This window comes from Panthera tigris, chromosome B2 (genome assembly GCF_018350195.1).
Source record: "Panthera tigris isolate Pti1 chromosome B2, P.tigris_Pti1_mat1.1, whole genome shotgun sequence".
In the NCBI taxonomy this organism is placed as follows: domain Eukaryota; kingdom Metazoa; phylum Chordata; class Mammalia; order Carnivora; family Felidae; genus Panthera; species Panthera tigris.
In genome coordinates this window covers 140,954,768-140,978,232 of record NC_056664.1, presented here as the reverse complement: position 1 = coordinate 140,978,232, position 23,465 = coordinate 140,954,768, and the positions used below count along the sequence as shown (strand labels likewise).

The window sequence follows — 23,465 nt, the reverse complement described above, 5'->3', positions numbered from 1 at the left end:
CAGTTCATGGGTTCAAGCCCCACATGGGGCTCTATGTGGACACTGTGGAGCCTGCTTGGGATTCTCCCTCTGTCTTTCTCTGCACCCCCGGCTCTCTCTCTCTCTCTCAAAAATAAATGAATAAACATTAAAAAAATAAAAATGAAAGCCCCAGGGATCACATGTGACTACACTGCCATCCATAGGACCTAGATTTCCATTATGAAACCCAGTTGGGATACCAGTTGAAAGTAAATACATTTACGCACAAGACATGGCAAGAACATCTCTATAAGCAGGGAATGACATTCTCTCTGGATTCCAGCAAGAGATCTAATAGAAGCTTGCACTTAGAAGAGAGATTAAGTACAATCCAAGGGATTTGGATTGAACAGGGCATCATTCCAAAGTTTCACTACTTGATCTGAGCAGGTGCCCTCCAGGAGGTCATGCTTACTCTTTTCACAAGTAGTAACTCATTCTGACAAACATCTTCTTAAAACATATTATAAATTTAATATGGAAACCCATCTAGTATTAAGTAATAACCAAGCTCTTTACATGGTTGAAGAGACATGTTCTTCACTATAATAAGCAGGTAGTCATTGGAGCCAAGAGCAACTCAGATCATGGTTTCCACCCCTTGCTTCTTAGGAAAAGAAACTTCCTTCCTTTCTTTTCTTTTAATGTTCATTTATTTATTGAGAGAGAGAGAGAGAGAGAGCGCACAAGGAGGGGATGGGCAGAGAGAGAGAGAGAGAGGGGAGAGAGAGAGAATCACAAGCAGGTTCTGCACTGTTAGCACAGAGCCTGATGTGGGACATGATCTCATGAACCTTGACATGATGAGCTGAGCTGAAATCAAGGGTCGGCCACTTAACAGACTGAGCCACCCAGGTATCCCAAACCTTCTTTCCTTTCTACAGTAACACCTCATTATTGGAGAAAAATTTTGAAAATACTGATAAGGAAAAGGAAAAGGAAAATCAGCCACTAGCCCTCTATCCAGTGGTAACCACTATTGATAATTTGCCTTATATCCCTCCATTAAAAAACAAGTTTTACTGAGATATAATTCACATGAAGTGGACTAATTTAAGATGTACAGTTCAAATGATTTTAGTATTTTCTCAGAGTTGTGTAGCCATCAATCAATTTTAGAATATTTCTATTACTCCAAAAAGAAACCCTGTACCCCTTAGCCTTCCCCTCTCAAATTTCCACCTCCACTCCAGTCCTAGGCAACCATGAAGCTACCTTGTGTCTCTGTAGATTTGCCTATTCTGGATGTTTCATATAAATGGAATCATACATGATGTGCTCCTTTGTAACTGTCTTCTTTCACTTAGCTTCATGTGCCTGGGGTTTATCCATATCGTAGCATGGGGCTGGGGTAGACTGGCTACGCTTAGAAAGACCTTCCTCATTCTGTATTAAAAGAATTGATTACATTTTATTTTAATTCTTTTGTGGTATATATTTTTTAATGTTTAAAGCTTTGCTTTGGATTTTACTTTGATAGAAGTTAAGAAGTGACTTGGGAATGTGACTTTGAATTTCCTTACTCTCTTTAATTCTTCACTGATGGGAATTCTATCTTTATCATATTCTAAATCCCAGTATATATATCAATACTCCGTACCATCTCTTTAAGAGTCTCCAGTTCAAAATTAGAAAGGCAAAGCAGGGAAGGATTTTGCATAGTGTCTTGTAGGCTGGGATTTGAACCTACATCCTTCTTCAGCAGGATGCCCTTGACTTTGAAGCTAGATTGCTCAAGACTCAGTGAACATGGGAGCAACTGAAAATTTTAACCTCCATCAGGTTTGTAATAGAGCATTTTAAAGAAATCACCTTTGGAGGAGGTGTGAAGAGATAGGCAAGAGGATATAGTATCAACACCTTCATCTCCTTCACCAGGAAAAATACCCAGGGGCACAGTTGAACATTTGTTTCTAGAATTCCTGGTGAACAAGCAGAAAGATCTTTAAAACCTGCTTGATGCCTAGTGTCATCTGTGCCTTCCTTAGAACATTAAGTGGGTCTGGGGGAGGCAACTGGGGTCCCTTTCAGAAGAAACTGTATTGCTTGCTGTAAATAGCAATACAACATTCTAAGCGAATCTTGGCAAATCCGTGCCTCTGGGACTGGAGCAAGGAATTATCAGTACAATCTAACCTTGAGGAAAAAAAGGCAATATTGCTTCTGAGCTATGCCATGATGTCATATTTGCTGTGGAGAACAGATACTATCATGAATGTACTATATCCTGCAAATGCTTAAAAAACAATTTTTGCAAAGGCAAAGGTGGAACTTTATTTCAGATACAGGTTAAAGCAGCTAAAACATGTCATATTGACAGACTCTTGTCTCTGAACTCTTACCACTCATTGTTCATGCTACCAATTTAAGAATCAATTATGTTTAACCTCATGTCAGCTGGAGGTGACCCTGTACTTTAAGTTTTGAGCAAAACTAACTTGTCTCTCCTCCCATGTATACTTGGAGACCTAGTAGTCCTTTCAGACCCTGGGGAATTCACAGAGAGAGGACCATATGTACTACATTTCTCCTGGTTACCTCCAGCTTTGAAATCCTGATTCTACAAAATCAGTTCTGTTCATGAAACATCTCTTCATCCCAACTTGTGTCTCACTGCCCTAACTGGCCATGACTTTGATAGCTTCATTTTCTAAAATGCCATCATCCAAGGCTGTGTATGTAGTTGATTTTACTGACAGTTTGAGGCCATGGAGAGGTTTATATCATAGCATCTGAATTTAAATCCAAAGTTAAACCTGAATTAAATCTAAAACTGAATTAGCAGATCCTTGATCCTTGCTTTGGCATTTTGTCCCATTTTGTCAAGAGTTTTTGTCTCATTGTCCATATTTCTGCCTGCTTCTGTGCTGTCTTGTCTTGTCTTGTCTCTCTCTCCCCTGACCCTCTCCCCTTTCTTACTTTATTTCTCTCCACCATAATCAAATTTCTCTTAACCTCTTTATGTGGAGCACTTTGGCTCCCTTGCTTTCATTACTTTTCTTCCAGACAAACTATTGAAGACTCACCTCCCAACTAGACTGACCTATCAAGGTATTAAAACAATTTTTTAAGTTTATTTTATTTTTGAGAGAGAGAAAGAGCAAGCAGAGGAGGGGCAGAGACAGAGGGAGAGAGAGAATCCCAAGCAGGATCCACACTGTCAGCATGGAGCCTGATGTGGGGCTCAAACTCACAAATCGTGAGATCATGACCTGAGCTGAAACAGAGAGTCGGATGCTTAATCAAGTGAGCTACCCAGGCACCCCAAGGTATTTCTGACAACAAAGGCAATTCTTTTCATAAGTGGAACTTCATTCCACTGTTAGCTGGTAAATAACATTTTATTGGATACACGTACAATTCCTGGAGAAAGCAAGGTTATGATAGTTCTGAATTTTATTTAACTCCTGTGTTTAAAAATATATATATATAGTTTAGTTAAATAGTGAGGTAGGGTGAGGAATATCTCCTGTTCCTGTAAGCCAGACTAGAAAAACTCATGATATCCTGGGCATTGGGTAGGGTACTCAGCAGGGTCTTGCCTCAGTATTGGGAACAATGAGCCCTAGATTAAACATGGCCATACTTCACGTAACAGATCTTAAAAACAAGACAGAACGAATCAAACTGTTCCCAAGTAACTTACCTTGCCAAGAACAAATTCAAGAATATCTATAGAAATATAAAAATATCCAGTATTCAACAAGGTAAAATTCATAATTTCTCACTATATATACTGTTGGAAATCACATAATAATACTTCTGATATACCCTCCTGGTTGAAATAGTCAAAAGCCTACTCAGATTCAAGGTATATAGACTCCATTTCTAATGGGAAGAGTGTCAAAGAATTTCGAGGCCATACTCCAACAGTACCACATAACCCAAAAACCTGTGTATTAAAACAACAACTATTTGTTTAACGCATGATTCTGCTGGTCAGTTTGTGTTGTCTGAGATAGGCTTAGCTGATCTTGGTGGGATTCACTGACACATTTGTGCTCAGTCAGCAGGTTGACTGGGGGTTGGCTGGTTTATGATGACCTTGGTAGAATGGCTAAGATGCCTGGGGCTTCTCTCCATGTGGTTTCTGATCCTCTAGTAGACTATCCTGGGCTTTCTATATGGTGGCCTCATTGTTCCAAGGCAGCAAAAAAGCAAGCCCCAGTGACAGAGTACTTTTCAAGTCTCTTGCTTGCTTCCTATTGCTATTACCCTATTGGTCAAAGTAAGGCGCATGACCAAGCCCAGAGTTGGTGGGGGTGGGTAGTGCCCAAGTGCCACGTAGGTATGGGGAGAATTTGTGACCACGTTTGCAAACCACGACAAGTAAGTTATAGGATTATGTCCTCATTTTACAGGTAAGAAGATAGTAACAGGTGGGTTAAATCACTTGCCCAACATCACACAGCGAGTAAATGAAGGAGAATGGATTTAACCCCAGCAATCTGGTTCCAGAGTCTGTGCTTAAAACGACTGTGCTGAAGTTTGGGGAGTGTCAACTCAGGCCACTTAGAAGGGAAGATATGGGATGACATGGGATCCTGAATACGGGGGAAATGTGTCCAAGACACTTATCTCTTACTGAGTCAGTGTGTGTATGTGCTTGGGTCAATGTCTGTGTAGAATGAGCCTGTATTCAGTGTTGGGAAACCTTATCAACGGTGGTACCATCTATAGAGATGAAAATAGGAAAAGAAAGATACAAACCAGAAGCTTGGCTTTAGTATGGAAAAGCAACACCAACGGCAGTAATGTATGAGAACTGATGATTATTTCTGCTCATTACCGTGACCACTTTTCTAGCAAACACATACTGAGCGTGCACTGTCTGTAGGTGCCCTGCCTATTGCTGTGGATATGAAAAGATGAGTCCAGTCTTCTTGAGGATTACAGTTCAGTAGGACTAGATGCATAGTAATGATCACACATCACAGTCCTGTGTCATTAGTGTCACGTTTTGATTATAACAAGCTCTGACTGAATGTGCTCCATCTTCTTTTGTACCCGTGGCATGATTATCTAATGACTACTTTACAAATTCGAGGCAATACTGCTGAGAATTGATAGGACATAATGAGTGTAGCATCTCCAACCCACTGGGATGATTCAGCATAGTGGAAGGCCTCACCCGGGGGGCCCTGGTCAGGAGGTAGGAGGCCTTGACCCTGTCCCCGAGAGTGGATGTCAAACAGGCACTTGTCCCCGATGTGGCTTGAACCTCCCCAGGGCTACAGATACCCTTGTTATTGGGTTGTACTGGGAATGAAATCTCCTTTTTCCTCTGAGTCCTCGGCTCAGATTTTGGAGGATATTCAGAGGTTTTGTATAAAATATTCATTCAAACGTGCCAGGCTCTCAGCAGCCTCTGGGAAGCTGGTTTTCTTGGTGCCTGGAAGAAACCTCCGAGGGCTGAGGCTGAATGATAGATCTGGCACAGGAGGCACAAATCCAGAGTCTGAAGAAATTAAATGACAGGAAATGGAATTTGCTGCATAACAGACCTGAAGTTATTAGTTCTCAGTGAGAGTTTAGTTTTCTTGGGGATTATTTTTTTTTTATAACTTTTTAAAAATGTTTTATTTATTTTTGAAAAAGAGAGAGACAGAGCATGAGCAGGGGACAGGCAGAGAGAGAGGGAGACACAGAATCCAAAGCAGACTCCGGTCTCTGAACTCTCAGCACAGAGCCTGATGTGGGGCTCGAACTCACGGAGTATGAGATCACAACCTGAGCTGAAGTCAGATGCTTAACCGACTGAGCCACCCAGGAGCCCCATGGGGATTATTATTTTTTTTTTAATGTGATTCTGAACTACTCTTTTAAGAGAATGTGGTTTCATAAGATTAAAGAAACTTTTAATAAAAATAATTGTTATCATTTATGCCCTGTCTACCTTTAAAAGAGTTTTGAGGTAGCTTAAAATATGAAAGCATGTACTAAGTAGGGCAGTGGAAATAGAGATCAGAGCTCTGAAGCCAGGGGCTAAGGGTGAGATGGATATATTTAGTGCTCATTCTAGAAGTTACTAATTCAGGACATAAAGGTGGTGTGACAGATTGTACAGTTCACGTTGCCTGATTAGAGGCGAATTCTAGAGAGATGGATATTTTCCAGGAACTGAATTTTATGAGAGATATTTGGTGACTCTTCATGAGGGGCATTAGCTAGTACCTTGAACACCGTCTTTGCAGCAATGTTGTAAATGATAGATAGACTTAAAAAACATAGAGAGTGTTCCCTTGCAGGATGACCCGTCTCGTACCTTCTCTGAGCTTCTGTTCATTCACTCCCTGCCTACCTCCCAAGACAACTAAAGGGACAAAGAAAATCTTTGCCTAAAATTGCTGTGTAGGAGAGCAGAAAAAGGCTGCAAGAGTGGCTGGCAGTATGGGTGGGAGTTGAGAACAAGGAAAGAAAAGTGAATTTTCAACACAGGTAACCACAGGGGGTGTGATTACTGTTGCCGCCGGAATACACATTTAAGATGGTGGGTGAACACAGACCAGGCAAGACTTAAAAGGATTTTCCTCTCCTCTTTTGTCCAGAGCACACACACACACACACATACACACACACACACACACATACACTATCCCTAGAGGAATTGTGTTAGGGAGCTCATTTTCTGGCTGAAATAAGAAAAGAATGATTTTGTACCTTCACTTATGCCAGCCAGAAGAGGGAGGTAATTATTGGAGAAATAGATTTGACCTTTAGATAACTGAACATTTAAGAAAAAATTACCTGTTTGCAGCTTAGGGTTTAGGAAGAAAACACCACAATGCTTTACCTCTTGAGCTTTGAGCAGCTGCATCAGATTCAATGGTTATAGAGGGCCTCTGCCAGCCCCCTACTCCCGTCATAGGAGAAGCTCGGAAACAGTGTGCTCGAAGGCACTGGCTTCACAGGAGAGGGTCACAAGCCTCAGTAGCCGCAGTCAAAGGCATCATTAGGGAGAGCTGGTCTGTCCTTCTGGGCTCCACTGAATGGCGCAAGGACAACTTTGAACTCTGAAGATGGACCCTCCAGGATTTCTGCTGTGCCTTAATCTTTGCATTCCTAGGACTTGTTCATTCTATCAACACTTTTTTTTGTTGTTGTTGTTGTTTTTTTTAATTTTTTTTTTCAATGTTTTTTATTTATTTTTGGGACAGAGAGAGACAGAGCATGAACGGGGGAGGGGCAGAGAGAGAGGGAGACACAGAATCGGAAACAGGCTCCAGGCTCCGAGCCATCAGCCCAGAACCTGACGCGGGGCTTGAACTCACGGACCGCGAGATCGTGACCTGGCTGAAGTCGGACGCTCAACCGACTGCGCCACCCAGGCGCCCCACAACACATGTGTTTTGAGGATCTCTGTGTGGCCAGGCATTTTGCGTGGGGCTCACACCACAAACAGCAAGAGCAGATACATCCCTGTTCGCTTGTACCCACAATGAAGAGCCAAAGAGGTGCTAGGTAGGGCAGGAATGGGGTTGACAGGTTCTACAACAAAGGCTCCAGGTTGGGGTGGAGGTTGGAGGGGTGATGGGCAGACTGCCGTAGGGGTGAGGCTCTGGAGTAGGTGGGTAAGTGAGAGGGAAGGGCCTTCCTTGCCGCGTGCATGCAAAGCTCCTGCCAGGGGAGGCTGGAGAGGAGGGAGGCCCTACAGAGGCTCTTAGGCTGCATCCCAAGAGAAACGGGAAGCCGCTGTAGTGTTGTAGGCAGGGGAGGGCATGATCAGATCTGGGTTTTGAAAAGATCGCTTTGGCTACAGTTTGGAGATGGAATTAGAGCTGGACCTGAGTCAGGTTGCTTTATTCCTTTAAATGACTCTGATTTTGCTTTTTCTTCAAGCTTGGTGATTCATTTAGATAACGCTATGGTTTCTATCACTTATGATTAGAGTGACCCCACATTCTGATTTGCTGGAGCAGTCCCAGTTTATACGTGCAGTCCTGGTAGGATTATTAAGAGGACCCGTTTCACTCGCAAAAGTGTCTGGGTTTGGACAATGAATTATGTGACTGGTCTTGTTAGAATGTTTTAAAATGCTGTTACAGAACACCAAACAGATTGGCTTGCCAGTAAGGAGAGGCCAGAGTTAGGGCGGCTTCAGGGTGGCTGGTTACCTGGCTCCATGGTGTCTTCATAATCTTGGGTTCTCTGACCCACAGAGTGTCAGCGTCATCCTCAGCCTGGGGTCTGTCCTGGTGATAGCACTGTCTCAGTTGTCCCAGAGCTTGTAGCCACACAATACACCATCCAGAAGGAGAGACGGTCTCTTCCAGCAAATCTCTGCTTGGGTCTCATTGGCCCAAACTGGGTCATGGGCCAAATGCTGGGATTGTCTGAATGCCATTTCCTGTGTCTGACCCCACCACTGTGAGGTGTGAGATACAGTTATCCCCATTCTCTGTCTTAGACTAATCAGGGCCCTCCCAATTTGGGAGTCCTCCCCTCCCTAAGTCCATGGGCTACATGAGGTAGGGGAGGCTACTCAAATGAAAATTTGAATTCCCTTAAGAAAGCAAAAGGGAGGACAGATTCTAGATGTAATCAGCAAAGCCATACAACACAGGTGAGGAATTTTGAGGAGCTCATTTGGAGGTTCTAGCATATACCCTGGACAGAACAGTCCTTCTCTTTCAGGAAAGGTTGTCTTCTTCAACAGAGTGTTCAGCTTCAGAGGCACACACACAGAACAGCAGTAGAGGAAGAAACACCTGCCCAACCAGCCAGATCAGTAGAATCAGCCCTGTGATCAGCATGGTGACACGTGCCGCAGCCAGATCACCGTTACATGTGTTGTAGCAGTTTGGAAGGGGAGAGCTCTATCTATCTTTAAAGGAGAGCAAAATCCCTTATGACTTCTATTTCATCAGCTAATCTTTGTGACCAGGCTTACTCAAGAATATTCAAGAACATCCAAGAACCGGGAGACGGAAGTATTGACCCTTTCACATGCATTTTGGAAGCTAAATTCATGACTCTGCTTTCACATTATCTTTAATGAGTTATTTTCTAAGCTGAGTTACCTCCGCTCAGGCTCAGGAGACATGGAGGCTGAGTCAGGAAGAGATGAACCTGAGTTAAGTTTGTCTCAGCATCTAAGTGTGTTTGCCTTTGTCTTTGACTCTGTGTCTTCTTTCTAAAATAAAGTGTGATGGACCACTATTTTGTATATCCTGACTTTTGGCTCTCCTCCATTAATGTAACAGCTAAGCTCATAATTGTTATGAAAGAAGTAGACAATTTCACCCTGAGTTTGGAAAAGACTGGAGGCAATGTTTTTCTCTTGATTCTGGAGCCACTCTGGAGAATCTTGTTATATTATCATTCCCGCTGTGGCTACTTGAAATGAATGGCCAGAGGAGAGGTCAATGGTAGAGTCACTGGTCTCTTGCCAAGAGGTGACTGTTTCTGGTGGGTCAAGGGACACCTGGGAGGTAGCCATACTTGAGCCCTTTACCACTGCCCCAGAAGCAGGAGGCTGTGGGTTGAACCCTAGGGGCAGGGCCTGGGGGCGGGTCTGAGTGGGCCAAGCCAGAGGAGCTGTAGGTGAGGAGGCTCATGCAGGACCTCACAGAGAGAGCACCTGCTGGTCAGCTGTACCAACAGCCAAGGGAGAAGCAGAATGGCACCACTGGGCAAAGACTTTGGACTTCCCTTCCTCCTCCTCCTCTGCACAGCACTGTGGAGGAAGGAGCAAGGTGGAGAGGGTGGAGAGAGCCAACATTGCCCCTCCTCATGTCAAGTTTCTGAACTGAGGACCTCATCACTGCTGGGAGGAGGTGGGGATATGAAACAGAAGTGGATTAACATAGATTGGACAAGACTTGTGTTTTTTTAATAATCTTGTGTCATCAAAGAAATAAGGGCTCAGAATAAGATCACTAAAGGACTGGAAATGAATGAGAAAATAAAGCTATTTCATATTTGTGTAGCATTTAATACTAAGTTAAGTTTGTTCAATAAAGCAGTGAGCCACACAAGCCTAGTGTGAGTTATGCTAAACTGATCTAGCTTTTAGTTTTTAATCCAGGCCTTCTAAACTCATAGATGTGGAGTTTCTTTATTTTGGCAAAGTATTTTGTATATTTCCATGCCATGTATTTTAGAATACACAGAGAAACCTAGGATTGCAGTTCAAAGAGACCCGCGACAATCTCAAGAGGCGTCTCACACATATGCTATGGCATATGGCTCCATCCTTCAACAGGCCCTCTCAGCCTCAGCCACTTGGGTGTGAACTGTTGTTTCAACTAAACATGTGTGGAGCACCTACTGTGTGCAAGGCCCTGTGCTAGGGGCTGGAGACACAAGGCTGTTCATTACAAACCCGTGGCCTTCTGGATACTCCCCATCTAGAGAGCACTGGGCAGTAAATAGGACGATGCAAGGATGGAGTGACCACGGAGAACCGGCAGGGGGGTGGGAGAGGTGTGGAAGAGGATCAAGAGTAACCCTAGCTAACTCCTCCTTAATCTCCACCGCTCTCCTCTCATTGACACCAGAAAGTGTGCATTGGTGGATGGACCCCTGCTACAGCTCTGTTTGACTGTGCACCAGAGGCCCAGCTATTTACTCTTCAGCCAAAAAAATGCAGAGATGGGCCATGGGAGTGTTGAGCAGGATTCACAAAGATACTGGACACCGAATTTTCTTTGTGTTGGTATTTTTTCCTCCTTCCAAAAAGAGGCAATAATGGGAACATGGCATAAATCACTTACTAGCAAAAGGAGACAAATTTCTAAAATGGGCTGCAGCATGCAATCAATTTCACATTGAAAGCTGCTCCTTCTAAATGCTGAAAAGCTATAAATCAACAAGCCTAATGGATTTTGTCCTGTCTATTCAATATCTTCTAGGGCATTGAATTTAGAATGTAATGCATCAGGGGGGAAAAAACCCTCTAGCAAACACATAAGCTTGAACATTTTTGAAGTAATATCCTCCAAGTTAAAAGCTTTCCTTCTTTCTTGTTATAAGGCCTTGACCATTTGTCCACTTGTAGGCCATCAGAGACTCAGAGCTTACTTCTGAATGTGGTGGAGAGCATGTGGCTGCCTTTCTGTGAACCCAGTTCTGCTGCTCCAGTTGTGGGACCTCAGACAAACAACAGGGGCCTCTGCAGGGTTCTCATTCATCCAATGAACCTTGTGATTATAATGGAATATGTTACAAAGGACTTAAGGGAGTTCTTGACCGATAGTGGTTACTTGAAACATGACAGGCATCATGTTGGCTTTTTCCCTTCCCTTCCTTCCTTTCTATCCAAAAGCAGGACAGAAACCACAAAAGAATGTTGTTGCTTCATTAAATAGCCAAATACAGAATTCTAGGAGATATTTCAGGTGGTTGGTAGGGTCCACCCAGCTCTGGTTTCAGTAAAGCTTCGGGCAGGGATGGGTTGCCAGCATCCCCGTCTCCTCCTTCAGGAATGGCTGGCTCTCCCTGGGTGGGGTGGAGATGTTTTCCAGGCTGAAATAACAGAGGCCCACCCTTGCTGCTCAGAGCCCAGGATTCTCCTTGCAGGGCCTGGCCCAGGCCAGTCGGGATTCCAGGGCCTGCCAGTTTGGTCATGAGACTTGTCCTAACTCACTGTTGGGGGAACTCGGGCCTGGAAAACAAAACTTTGTTGCAAGATTTCTTCATTCCTTGGTCACACACCATCAAGTTACTCATAAATTTAATGTAGTTTGAGTTTTTCTCATGGATGAGTCACATGGCAAGAATACAAAAGTACTGACCAAACTAAGCCAGGACCCCTATTTCTTAGATTTTGTTCCCCTCCCCCACCACTTTTTATAGATCATTTAGTCTATAATCTTTACAAACAGAGAATAATAAAAACAGATACAGATCAGGTTTGCTTCTTTATTCCAATAGTCCCCTAGGGCTTAGAAAAAGCTTAGTTAAAAAAAAATTCTTGACTCAGACATTGGGCATGAGAATAGCATAAGGAGGAGAGAACATTTGTTTGTTGCCACGGTTTCTTCAACCTGGGCAAAGGTTTGTTTCTGTGGAAGTCTCTATCCAGCTGGCATATGAGCACCTTTTTCTTTATCTTGGAATATACAGTGGATGCCTCTTGAAGGGTGGAAGGTTAGACTAGGCATATCAAGTTCATGGTATCGCCATCATTCCTGTGCTTTGCTCACGGCAGACATTGTGAATGGCATACAGTACTCTTTCTAGTGCAGCCTGAGCTGTTCTCAACCCAATACTCTGGATAGTCACCAACAACCTAGCAGTGTAGACATAAGGGATGAATTTTAGTTGCCATCCTAAAGGTCAGACTATCGTGTGAGCCTGGATGTATGAGACACTGTCGACTACCTTGGGGTAGAGAGTAACCTATTATCTCTTAAAACATCAACCATCAGCTGCTTCTCACATAGTGGTTGACCTAGAAAACTGTTTTAGAGAGATGAATTGACAAAATTGTTTTCTCAAGTTGTACATTCCCAATGAATTAGGCCACTGTAAGTCCAAGGATAATACACAGGTCAATGAGGTACTGCTGTTCTGGACAAAACAAAGTGCATTCAGGCAGGAAGCAGACATCTGTTGTCATTTGGGATGATGATTGTTTAGGGTGCCCTTGAGGGGACACCTCTGTCCTCTGGCACCTTTTCCAGATTGAGGATGATTTGGTGGAGCCTCTGGCAGGCAGAATTTCTCTTTCAGGGCTGAACTTTCGTAAGCAAGCAGAGGTGAGGGGAAGGGTGAATGGAGGACAGGAAGAGGTGGACGGATCCAGGGCATGACCCTTTCCCTGCCCCTCCCAGTAGAGCAGATATTTTGTGTGCCACAGCAGCTGTGGGTGATGGGACTGGGTTCAATCCCAACAGCCTGCCAGACCACTCCCTGACCCTGACATTGCATTCCCTTCCACAGGTGTAAATTACCTGGACTTGTACTTCTTCCTGATACAGACTACCCTTGCACAAAGGGTCTCTTCCAATTACGACAAGCTCCTGCTCAGCACAAGGTGGCTCTCCAGTGTTAAGGCAGTTTCTGTGATTGGGTAGCAGACACTGTCAGTCGCCTGCTCAACAGCCACATATGCTCCCTTCCTGTTCCTAACACAATCCAGATCTCAGAGGAGGATTCCAGTGAACCGAACCAATCATGGAAACCCATGCTGCTAGTTGGTGATCGGTTCATCAATCTAGGCCAAGCCAAGTAGGGTGCACTATCTAGTTAGAGGCTCCTCTGGTAGGGCAATGTTTTGGGGTGAACCATTTTTGAGTAGATTTCTCACTATGCCTCACACTTGCTTTGTTTTTCTTTCCCTCTCCATCCATGAGCAGGAAGTGGCCACCAGACAACCTATTTCTGGTCGTCATGGTATGGGCAGCCCCTGCAGTAGCTGATAACCTAGTCTCAGCATCTCAGAGGTTCTTTTGGAGTCTTTAAAATCTGTAGGAGCTCAGGAAACAGCATGGAATCCAGCAGAAGTGGAAGGAATGTCTAAGAGAAACACTCTTTTCTACACCTCCTTCTTCCCCTAGTTATCTCATGCATAACTGCTTGCTCTCCACTGGAGGAACCAGCAAAGGGAGATTCGGATGCTGGAAAGTCCCATCTTACCAAAGGAAACACACTAACTGCAAAGGAAAAATCTTGCCCAACCAATGTGTTTGCCTGGCTGGCCTATTCTGTGTCCATGACCAGGAATTTCAGGAAGAGGAATGCTTTGTTGGAGAGGACCCCATCATTATGTGCTAGGAGATGCCAGTTGAGAGAAGCCCACCATCCTGAGAGTGCTCAGGCCTTGTCCTCCTATCCAGCCTGAAACCCTAGAGCATCCCCAGGTACTGGGCTTTAGTTCTCTTCCCATCTGATAGCCTATTTCCTTAAGAACTGTAAAATCACAATGACAGAGATAATAATAGCTACTACTTATGAAGAGCTACATATTATCCATAGTTCTGCATGGACCATCTCTACTCCTTAAGTGATACTGCAGAGGATATGGAATGGTGCCCACTTTACAGACAGAGAAAACTGAGGCATATAGACACAGGGTAGTTCACCAAGGGGCACACATTTAGTAAGAGGTAAAGCTCAGAGTCCATCAGAGGCTGGTTAGTCCATAAGTGGCAGTACCACCTCCCACAGTGCAAAAGTCCACCCTTGCCTGCCAGCCCATCTCCCTCCTGCTCTTCACTGGAGTCTGACCAGGGATGTGAGAAGGTAGAGAAGCTGGACTTTGTCATTTGGCCAGCGCCCCAGCAAGTTCTCAGTCCCAGGAGGTGGGGGACAGTGTCTTGAGCCACACAAGGACGCCATAGCTGCAAGGACCAAGGGGCCCGCACTGTTTCATAGTGATGAAGCAAAATCCCGGAGATGGAAACAGCCAGTTGCAAACCACTCAGGACAGTGACAGGACAAGTTATTCAGCTCAGATGTTCTGCTGCTGCCCTGGTGACAGTACAGTCTTTTGAATCAGTCTGGCCAGATCAGGACCCCAGTTTAGACCAACTCCTAGGAGGTGCTACCTCTACCCAACACCTGATAGTCCTGGGGGACAAATGTCACTCTGATTTAATTAAATGTTGACAACGAAAGGCTCACAGCAATGCCTTGGTGACCCTAAGGAGAGGGACCCAGAGAAGCTGTTAGGGTTTATTGAAGCACACAGCCAAGTGTGAGAAGACTTCCTTCTAGATCTTCAAATCGGGGGCCAGTAGTGCAACTGACAATTTAGCATATGCCTGATGGTTTCTGACTTTTTATTATGGGTCAGGCACATGACACAAGCTGTCTCCTCTCCACTCTGACACAACAACCCTGTGAGGGTTGGTAAGGGCTGGCGTGACATTCTGAAGATGGAAAAATTGACACTCAGAAAGACTGAGTGACTTCCCTGAGGTCACTCAACTTATAGGCAACTGAACTGGCACTTGAATTCAGAGCTGCTGGAATCCAACACCCACTGTCTTTACGTTTGTTCAGCCTCCTCAATGGAGAAGTCTTTCCTGCTTGCAAGTTCATGTTTGTTTCTGGAAAGCCAGAATAATCTGAATGGTGATTAGAAAATCACCTTTCCACATTGCTGAGCCTGGGCCCCAGGTGCCCAGACCTCTCAGGTGAGTCTGATTCCACACAGAGGGGATGCATAGAGTCTGGATACCCCAGGTGGTGGCTCTTTAGTGAATCCACAAAAAAGTGCAGCAATTTTTGCTATGGACTTAACTGTGTTCCCAAATTCATATGTTGAAGCCCTAACCCCCAAAATGACTGTATTTGGAGATAAGGCCTTTAGAGAGTTCATTAAGGTTAAATGAGGTCATAAAGGTAGGGCCCTAAGAAATACCTGAGAGTTGTCTCTCTCTGTTTCTGTCTCTGACTCTTTCTCCCTCACTCTCTCTCTCTCCCCCTCTCTGCCCTCCCACTCACAGAGAAGAGGCCATGTGAGCATACAGCAAGAAGGTAGGCCGTCTATAATCCAGGAGGAGAGGTCTCACCAGAAACCAATGCTGATTAGCACCTTGATCTTAGACTTTCAGCCTCCAGAACTGTGAAAAATTAAATGTTTGTTCAGACTCACCCAGCCTGTGGCATTTTGTCATGGCAGCCCAAGCAGATGAACACAGTTTTCTTTAGAGATCCTCAAAGCCCACATTCCAACATAATGCAGAGCTTAGAGCACAGGCTCTGAGGTTGGGGGATCTAAAATTCACCCTGGCTTCCCAATTGGCAGGGACCTTGGGTTTTATTGTACTTCATTGAGCCTATTTCTTTTTTTTTTTTTTTTTTTTAAGTTTATTCATTTTTGAGAGCCAGAGAAAGCCAGAGCATGAGCAGGGGAGGGGCAGAGAGAGAGGGAGACATAGAATCTGAAGCAGACTCCAGGCTCTGAGCCGTCAGCAGAGCCTGATGCGGGGCTTGAACTCACAGACCATGAGATCATGACCTGAGCCAAAGTCAGACGCTTAACTGACTGAGTCACCCAGGCGCCCGAGCCTATTTCATAAGACAGATATGGTAATTAGCTGAAGTAATGCCTAGAAAATACCACAGTGGGTTGAACACATAAGAATATTATTGTCCTTATGAGGTTATCCTTACTCTGAAGGAGCTGGCACTGGTATTTTTCATCAGTTAGGGACACCTGGATCCTTCCAGTTGCTCTGGATCCTTCCAGCTGTAGTCCAGTGGTTCCTGAGCACATATTTCCTGACTCCAGGGCATCCTTAAGTCCACGGGAGTTCGTGGCTTATTTTCAGTATATCACAAAGTGTATGGGATGTCACCCACTTGTTCACAATGATGCCACACAACTTAACCAGCACATCATGTTCCTTTGCTTTTGGCTAGAGTTAAAACTCACCATGGAAACATGGCTTATCTCTAGATGACCAGTAGCTAAGATCAATAGATATGCATGTTCCTGATTTATAAGAAAATGGGAGCATAAAATAATGATTATTTCATCGGACTCCACGGGCTCCATGGAGGGGAAATCAGGAAAAGGAATGCCAGTGGGTGAAAAGGTGAGGACCCCTGGCTGACACTGCTGCACAGGTGTGGTGTATTTTCCCCCCAGAATTTTACAGAAATATTGTACTTTTGGATCGAGAGCCTGCTTGCTCTTTAATGATTACACATGACTTAAATATATACTATTCTTTGGTTACACTGTTCTGGCTCACTAAACCCAAGGCATATAAAGAACCTGTGGAAGCGTCGAACACATGCCCCACACCTGCCATTGTGCCGGTGGACTCCACGCCTGGTGAGGACACAGCTCCCCACACTTCCAGGTGCTAACTCCAGTCCACACAGGGGGCTTGGAATGTCTTCAATGACACCTGACTGCATTGTCGGTTATGCGCAGGGCGGGATGGAGTCCTCCAGTGGGGCATCTTGATTAACCCGATCTGGCACATTTAATGGCCTCAGGAAAGGCTCTGTCCTGGGTGCCTGTATCACTTCGTATCACAGCTTCTGATGTAAACACAGCTCAGAACAAACAGACAGAGGGCTCTTGCCAACAGGCTCACACAACACAGGAAGTATGCAGCTTGGTATTAATCAGGCTTTCTGATGCTTTGACGTCAGATTCTTGCTGACCCTGAGGGACTGCCCCTCCCAGGGCTAGTCACTCCCAGAGAGAGTAAACAGCTTTCCCAGAAATGTGCCTTTTATATGCAAACTAACCAGTCCAGTGCCCAAGCCCCAACCACCTTCTCTATCTGGCTGTCACACTCTGGGCCACTTTCCACCTGTCCTATCCCAGGTGCCAGACCTAGACCCAGACCCAGGCGCCAGTCACTAGGAAGAGCCTTTATATCCAGAGCCCACTGAAATTATTCAAACTTGCCAATGCCAAGCCTGCCTACCCTGCCTCACCCATTCCTTCTCTCAGAGACCACAAGAAAGGGTCTCGTCTGCATTTTCCTCCCCATCTTTGCACTCCTGAAAGACCCTGGTGCTTCCCTGTGTGGCCCTAGGGGGTGAGCTCTGCCTCCTGACTCCAGGGAACTGAACATGTGAACAGAGGTGAGAGAGTGTTTGCAGAGGAGCCTCCACGTATGTCATGGATCTTGGAATTTGCCCTGTGGACCATCTGGGGAGCCAGTGGAGGGTTGAAGAAGGGAGGGACATGGTCAGATTTGTATTCTAGGAAAGCCACTCAGGCTGTAGTTTGGACACTGGATTGGAAAGAATCAGATTAAGATTGGAAGGGACCTTTAGGAGGTTGCCATCCATGGTTTAGGCAAGAGGTGATATTGTGGATTGAATTGTGCCCCCCGAAAAGTTATGTTAAGTCCTAACCTATATGGTACCTGTGAATGTGACCTTATTTGGAAGTGGGGTCTTTGCAGATATAATCAAAAGGATGAGGCCATTGGGATGGGCCCTAATCCTATCTGACTGGTGTCCTTATAAGAAGAGGAAAACACCATGTGAAGACACAGACACACAGGGAGAAGTCCACGAGATGACAGAGGCAGGGACTAGAGTGACATACTTGTGGACCAAGGAGCGCCAAACATTGCCACCATCCCCAGAAGCTGGGAAGGGCAAGGCAGGGCTCTGCCCAGCGTCCCAGAGGGATCATGGCCCTGCCGACACCCTGATTTTGGGCTTCCAATCTCCAGAACAGAGAGAATAAATTTTTGTGGTGTTAGGCTGCTAAATTTGTGGCACTTAGCAGCCCTAAGAAATAGATACGAGTGGTCACTGTTGACTTCGGCAGTGGTGGTGGGGGGATGGAAAAGGGAGGACAGATGGCAATTATTTTTGAAGTCGGAAGGACTAAGTGGCTGACAACCTGGGAGGATGAGGGAGGCACGCAGGACGATGCCCGGCTCCAGGTTTGGGCTGCGCAACCGCTCTGCGGGCTCCCATTCCTTGTTTGAGTCCAGAGTTAGTCTCTGCCAGACCCTTTTAGGTTGGCTGAGCTTTGGTGTTCCTGATTTTTTCTACTCACTGGTATTGTCCAGTGGCAGCTTATGCAGGGGAAATGCGGGGACTGTCACTGCTTTGTCCTCTCTGCAGTCAGCCTGCCCTGATTTCCATGCGGTGAGCCATTCCGCCCTACTCCCGGTCCCTGTCGCTTGAAGGGGGCCGCCTCTATGCCCGTGGCAGGGGTGGGTACACAGCTCCAGCTTAGCAGGTCACCAGAGTCCTCTCGCTCCTGTGACTGGTTCAGGACTGAGCATGGCCTGCACAGACCTCATGACGTGGTGTCCCAGGACTTGGTAGATGTGGAGGAGGGAGCCCTCCTACTCTCCTTCACGGGGCCGCTGACCTGGGAGGACCTAAACCTGGAGCCCTCAGTGACTGTTTTGTCACTCTGAGGGCTGATTCTGAGTGTGACGTCAATCTGGAGGCAATAGAGCTGAGAGATGGAGAGAGAGAGGTTGAAAAATCAAGTCCTTAACGCATGAACTGAGCCCTCGGATCAAGCCGGTCTGATGTTGGGTTATCCCTGTGAAGCAATGAATCCTTGTTTTGCTTAAGCTACTTTGACTTGGGCCTCTGTCACTGACTAATGTACTTCCCTTACTGTAACTGTGCCGATTAGCTGGACAGAGGAATTGTGAATTCCAGGGGAAATGGGGCTTTTGGCTCCTTTTCCATCCCTGGAGTTGTGTTCTGCAGAGCCTTGGAGAGGGAAGGTCAACCAGAGAAATTTGCTAAAATCATCGTTCGCCTTTTGAAGGCCTAGTTTCTCCATGACAATTTTTCTGCTACTCCACACAGCCACTTTATCTTCTTTTAAAGTTACAGATACTGAATTGGCAGGTGAAGGCACACACAATGAGTGTCCTTAACATTCGCTGCATGGGGGTGAGTGCGGGGCCAGGAGCCCAGTGCTTGGGCACCCTGGGTAGTAGTTTGTCACTGTGCAGCCTCTGAGAGGTGGGGTCTTCCATGGGACCTGGTGGGGAAGGCCCGTTGCCCTAGTAGGGCCTCTACTCACTAGGGAAGAGGAAAATACAGTCGTTGGTAGAAATGGATGTATTGGGGTAACTACAAAGGTTCTTGACAAGCTGTTGTCAGTAGGCCTGCATTGCCAAGGGGCAGGAAGGCCCCTATTTCCTCACAGTCTTCGGAGGTAATCACACACAAAGGGTGAGAAGCCTCAGGCCTTAGTTACTTCCGCTGGCTGCAGTAGAACTTTTTTTTTTTTTCAAACATGTTTCCTCTTAAAATCCCTTGAAGTCCTCCTAAGTCAGGCAGTTGGGTGTGTACAAGCCTAAATAGGCTTTTGCTCTGCAAAGGAAACCAACTCTGGAGAGTGAGCCTAAAACAGACCCAACCCAGGAAATCCTGAACTGATTTTCCTGACTGCAGGCTTATACTGCAACATTCCCAGCTCTCCAGAAATGTGGACGGACTTAAGCATCACATCCCAACATCCCTGTCTTTAGGTTGGAACCGGGCACTATTCAGGGGGAGCCTCATCCAAGGGAAAGAGAGCTTGCTGGTGCTGCCTAGGGCCAGACCCAGGACCGGGGTTATCTGATGGGACGTTGTAGCAGCTGTGAGTCTTCATGGGACACACATTTGGGGAATGTCCTCTGTTGATTTTGCGATTCATCCTACCCAGGCGCCCCTTGCCCTCTTCTCTTTTATCTTTAGAGTTGAAGCCACCTGTGCTGACAAAGGAATTCTAGAAAGCTGGTTTCAGGTTATTGATTCTCCTCTCTTTTACTCCTGCTTCAGTGGAGGGTCAACGAGTCATGAAATGGCCATGAACAGGTGGTAGAGGTCAGGAGGAGCAGGAAAGGGGTGGGGGGGACCCACATGTGCTGTCACTGCTTTTGAGCCCCTGACAGGTGGCCATCAAGTTAGCAACCTCCCTCCCTGTCCCCCACAACTAGTGTCCACTCGGCATAACCATGACAGTCATACAAAGTTCACTTATTGGGAGGTGATGATGATGGTGAAGCTTCATCCTGCTTTAGAAATTGGGAGCCAACCATTTCTTTTTACTCCCTATTTTCTGCTTTTTCCTTTTTTTAAAAAAAAATTTTAAGGCACTCAAACTAGCAGCATTTGCACACCATTAAGCCCAAGCAATTATGAAGACCATCCTAAAAATCCATAAATGGGAAAAATGTAAGATCTTCCCCGCAAACGCAGGATAGTGGTATTTCTCAAACTTGCCTGAGTCAGTAGGGAAATTATGCATTGATGGGCCTTCAGAATCCGGAGCCCAGGCCAGCAAGACAAATACAGCAAATGCAGCTTCTGAAGGACAGGCTCTGGGGAGCATGCCCCTGCTTGCTGCACTGTTGAGTTTCCTCTAAATTAAGATTCTTCATCCATTCAAAAAACACTGAGCCCCTACTATGTGCCAGGCATTACTCCAGGCCCTGGGAATACAATAGGTGCGCAGGACAGAGTCCCTGTTTGTTATCGGATTCATGTTCTATTTGTAGAAACAGAATATAAACAACTTCAATATTGTATATGATGCTGGGAAGCAAAAACTGCTATGGAAAAATCGAAAAGCAAGGGAAGGGGCTGGGGGTTGAGGGAAGGTGTGGGTGTCTTAGAGGCAGCGATTTGAGCTGAGAGAGTCATGTGATGCCTGGGGAAGGAAGTTCCCAGGGTGCTAGCTGAGGGGCCTGTGTATGAGGACAAACCTCTGTATGTGTGTGTAGGGAGGAGATGCACATGCATGTCTGAGGAAGAAAGGCTGGTATATGATCGAGGAGGAGAAGCCTCTGTGAGAAGGAGAGTCCGTGTGTGTGTGTGTATGTGTGTGTGCATGCGCACACGTGCGCCCATGTGTGCCCATGCAGTAGAGGCCACGGTAGGCCATAGTAGCCAGAATAAGGCCAGAGGTGAGAAGAAAGTCAGGGAGCTGATTTCATGCCTGTGTTGGCCCCTCATACCACTAAGCTAGAAACTCCACATGGCCAGGGACCAAGTACCTCTTTGTGACAGGAATAAATGTCATAGTCACAAACCAGGTTATAAACAAGCTAATTTTTGAGAACTACTTAATTTCCAGCTCTGTGCCTCCACAGCTAAAAACAAATTAGTCCAGGGAAACTCCGTTTAAGTCAGGGATCTTGTTGGTCATGTTAGAATTCCCACTTTCCCTCAAACTGGGGGCTTCTTTAGAATCTGTGTGGTGTTTGTTGAAAGGGCGGGCCTACGCCGGCCGACTCCATCTTGTTCTGTGTCCTTCACCTTGACCACACCTCCTCCCCTTGAGTAACCTCCCACTCACCCGTTCAAACTTCCCGATCAAAACACGCCCGGCGACCTGTGTAACAGGACTCCCTTCCCCAGCCAATCGGCTGAGGCCACAGCCATTACCTCACCAACTGTCCCTAGGCCCCAATAAAACCTTTGTCCTTTTGAAACTCGCTCTCTCTCCCCGGTATCTCACCACTGCGTTGGTGCAGGTAGGAGACTGAGCTCGAGCTAGCTCGAATAAAGGCTCTTTTGCTTTTGCATCGGACTCGGCTCCCTAGTGGTCTTTGGGGATCACGAATTCTGGGCATAACATTTGTCAGTTTCCTTTGGGAACAAGCCACTGGTTCTTGATCACTGTCTCTGCTCAGTGGCCTCTGCGGAGACGGGACTCCTCTCAAGGCATCTTCAGCGTCTACATCAGCTGCAGAGGGGCCATGACTCGTGTGGCATCTGGCAGCATCTGCTCGTGGCAACCCCATCTGACCACAGGCAGCGTCACTGCCACCCTAGGCTGCTGCTCATGTTGTAAACATTACAGATCTGTGTTTGCCCAGAGAAGTTTGTGACATATGGCAGCTGTCTTACAAAAACCGGTCTATTATGAAATTTCCCCAACAGATGGAAGTAACGGGTCTTGAGGACCCTTACCCTAATTCGTGCCTAGGTGCTCCACCTGACTCCAGGCACAGGACACTCCTAGCTGCTCCTTCCTGCCCATCTGGGGCCTTGGGGTGAGGGGGATGGGCTCTCTCTGTCTCTGTGCTTTTAGTCACCTGCTGTGATTTCCACTGGCCACTTTTATACTGGTTCTCAGACTCCTTAGACCTGACTTCCTTATGCTGTCTCCTTAGACTTGACCCAAGAAGTGAGGCCCCAGTCCTCTCTGCCCTCAGGTTCCCCCCAAAGCCATGGAGGGCAGCAAACTTCCCTCACTGAGACCCCACCAAGGAGGTATGGAGGGAGCCCTCCACTGCTCCAGTCTTCCTTCAGTCCACACAGAATTCTCAACTCTTCTCCCTGTGGTGGGAAAAAAAAAAAGGCCAGTATATATCTTTCCAGATCTTTGTTTAAACTCAGCTCATTTGGTCTTTTCTCTTCAAGTCACTGTCTCTGGCATGGCCTCATAAAAGTCTGTGTAGATGCTCCAGGATGAGAACTGACTTCTTTCTTCTGAGCTGTGCCAGGACCCCTTGGATGGGCCATGGACTCAACGAGCGGAGGGTGGTTGGCACCACGAAGAACTGAGAGGAAAACACCTTATTTCCATCCGATGGGTCATCTTTGGTCTTGCTGTAAGTTCTTCTAGGAATGAATGGAGCACAGATATACCTAACTTGTAAGTGTAAATCCTGCTCACTCAGAACTTGAGGACAGGCTGATTCATGATTAGACAACTCAGCAAAGCATCTGTCAACTATTAGACAACTATCAAAGCTCTGATAGAATTTAAAACAAAAGAAAAAAAAAAAGAAAAGAAAAGAAAAGAAACAATATCTGCTCCTTCCTTAGAAAAAGCACTGGTCTCCTATGTGGTTCTAAGTGGCTCAGCCTCCCTCCTGGCAGGTAAAGGATGCTGCGAAAAGAGTTTAGGGATTCTAGTCAGGAATCTCCCACCTGACGAGGAACTGATAAGGAGGTGCTTGCCAGACCCTTCCTTTTGATAATATAGAATTGAAAAGTAGATCAGCTATAGTAGCTAGAGGTTCACACATGAATTCTCAAAAACTGGTCCTGACAAAGTACCAAGTCACAGGGAAGCGGACACCTCCAGAGGTGACTGG

At 45.9% G+C, this 23,465-nt stretch overlaps 1 protein-coding gene across 5 annotated transcripts in view; it reads right to left on the bottom strand.

Annotated features, from left to right (window-relative positions):
* Positions 1 to 23,465, bottom strand: part of LOC102972920 (palmitoyltransferase ZDHHC14) — a 532,612-nt gene that overhangs the window by 211,709 nt on the left and 297,438 nt on the right. The window lies entirely within an intron of this gene.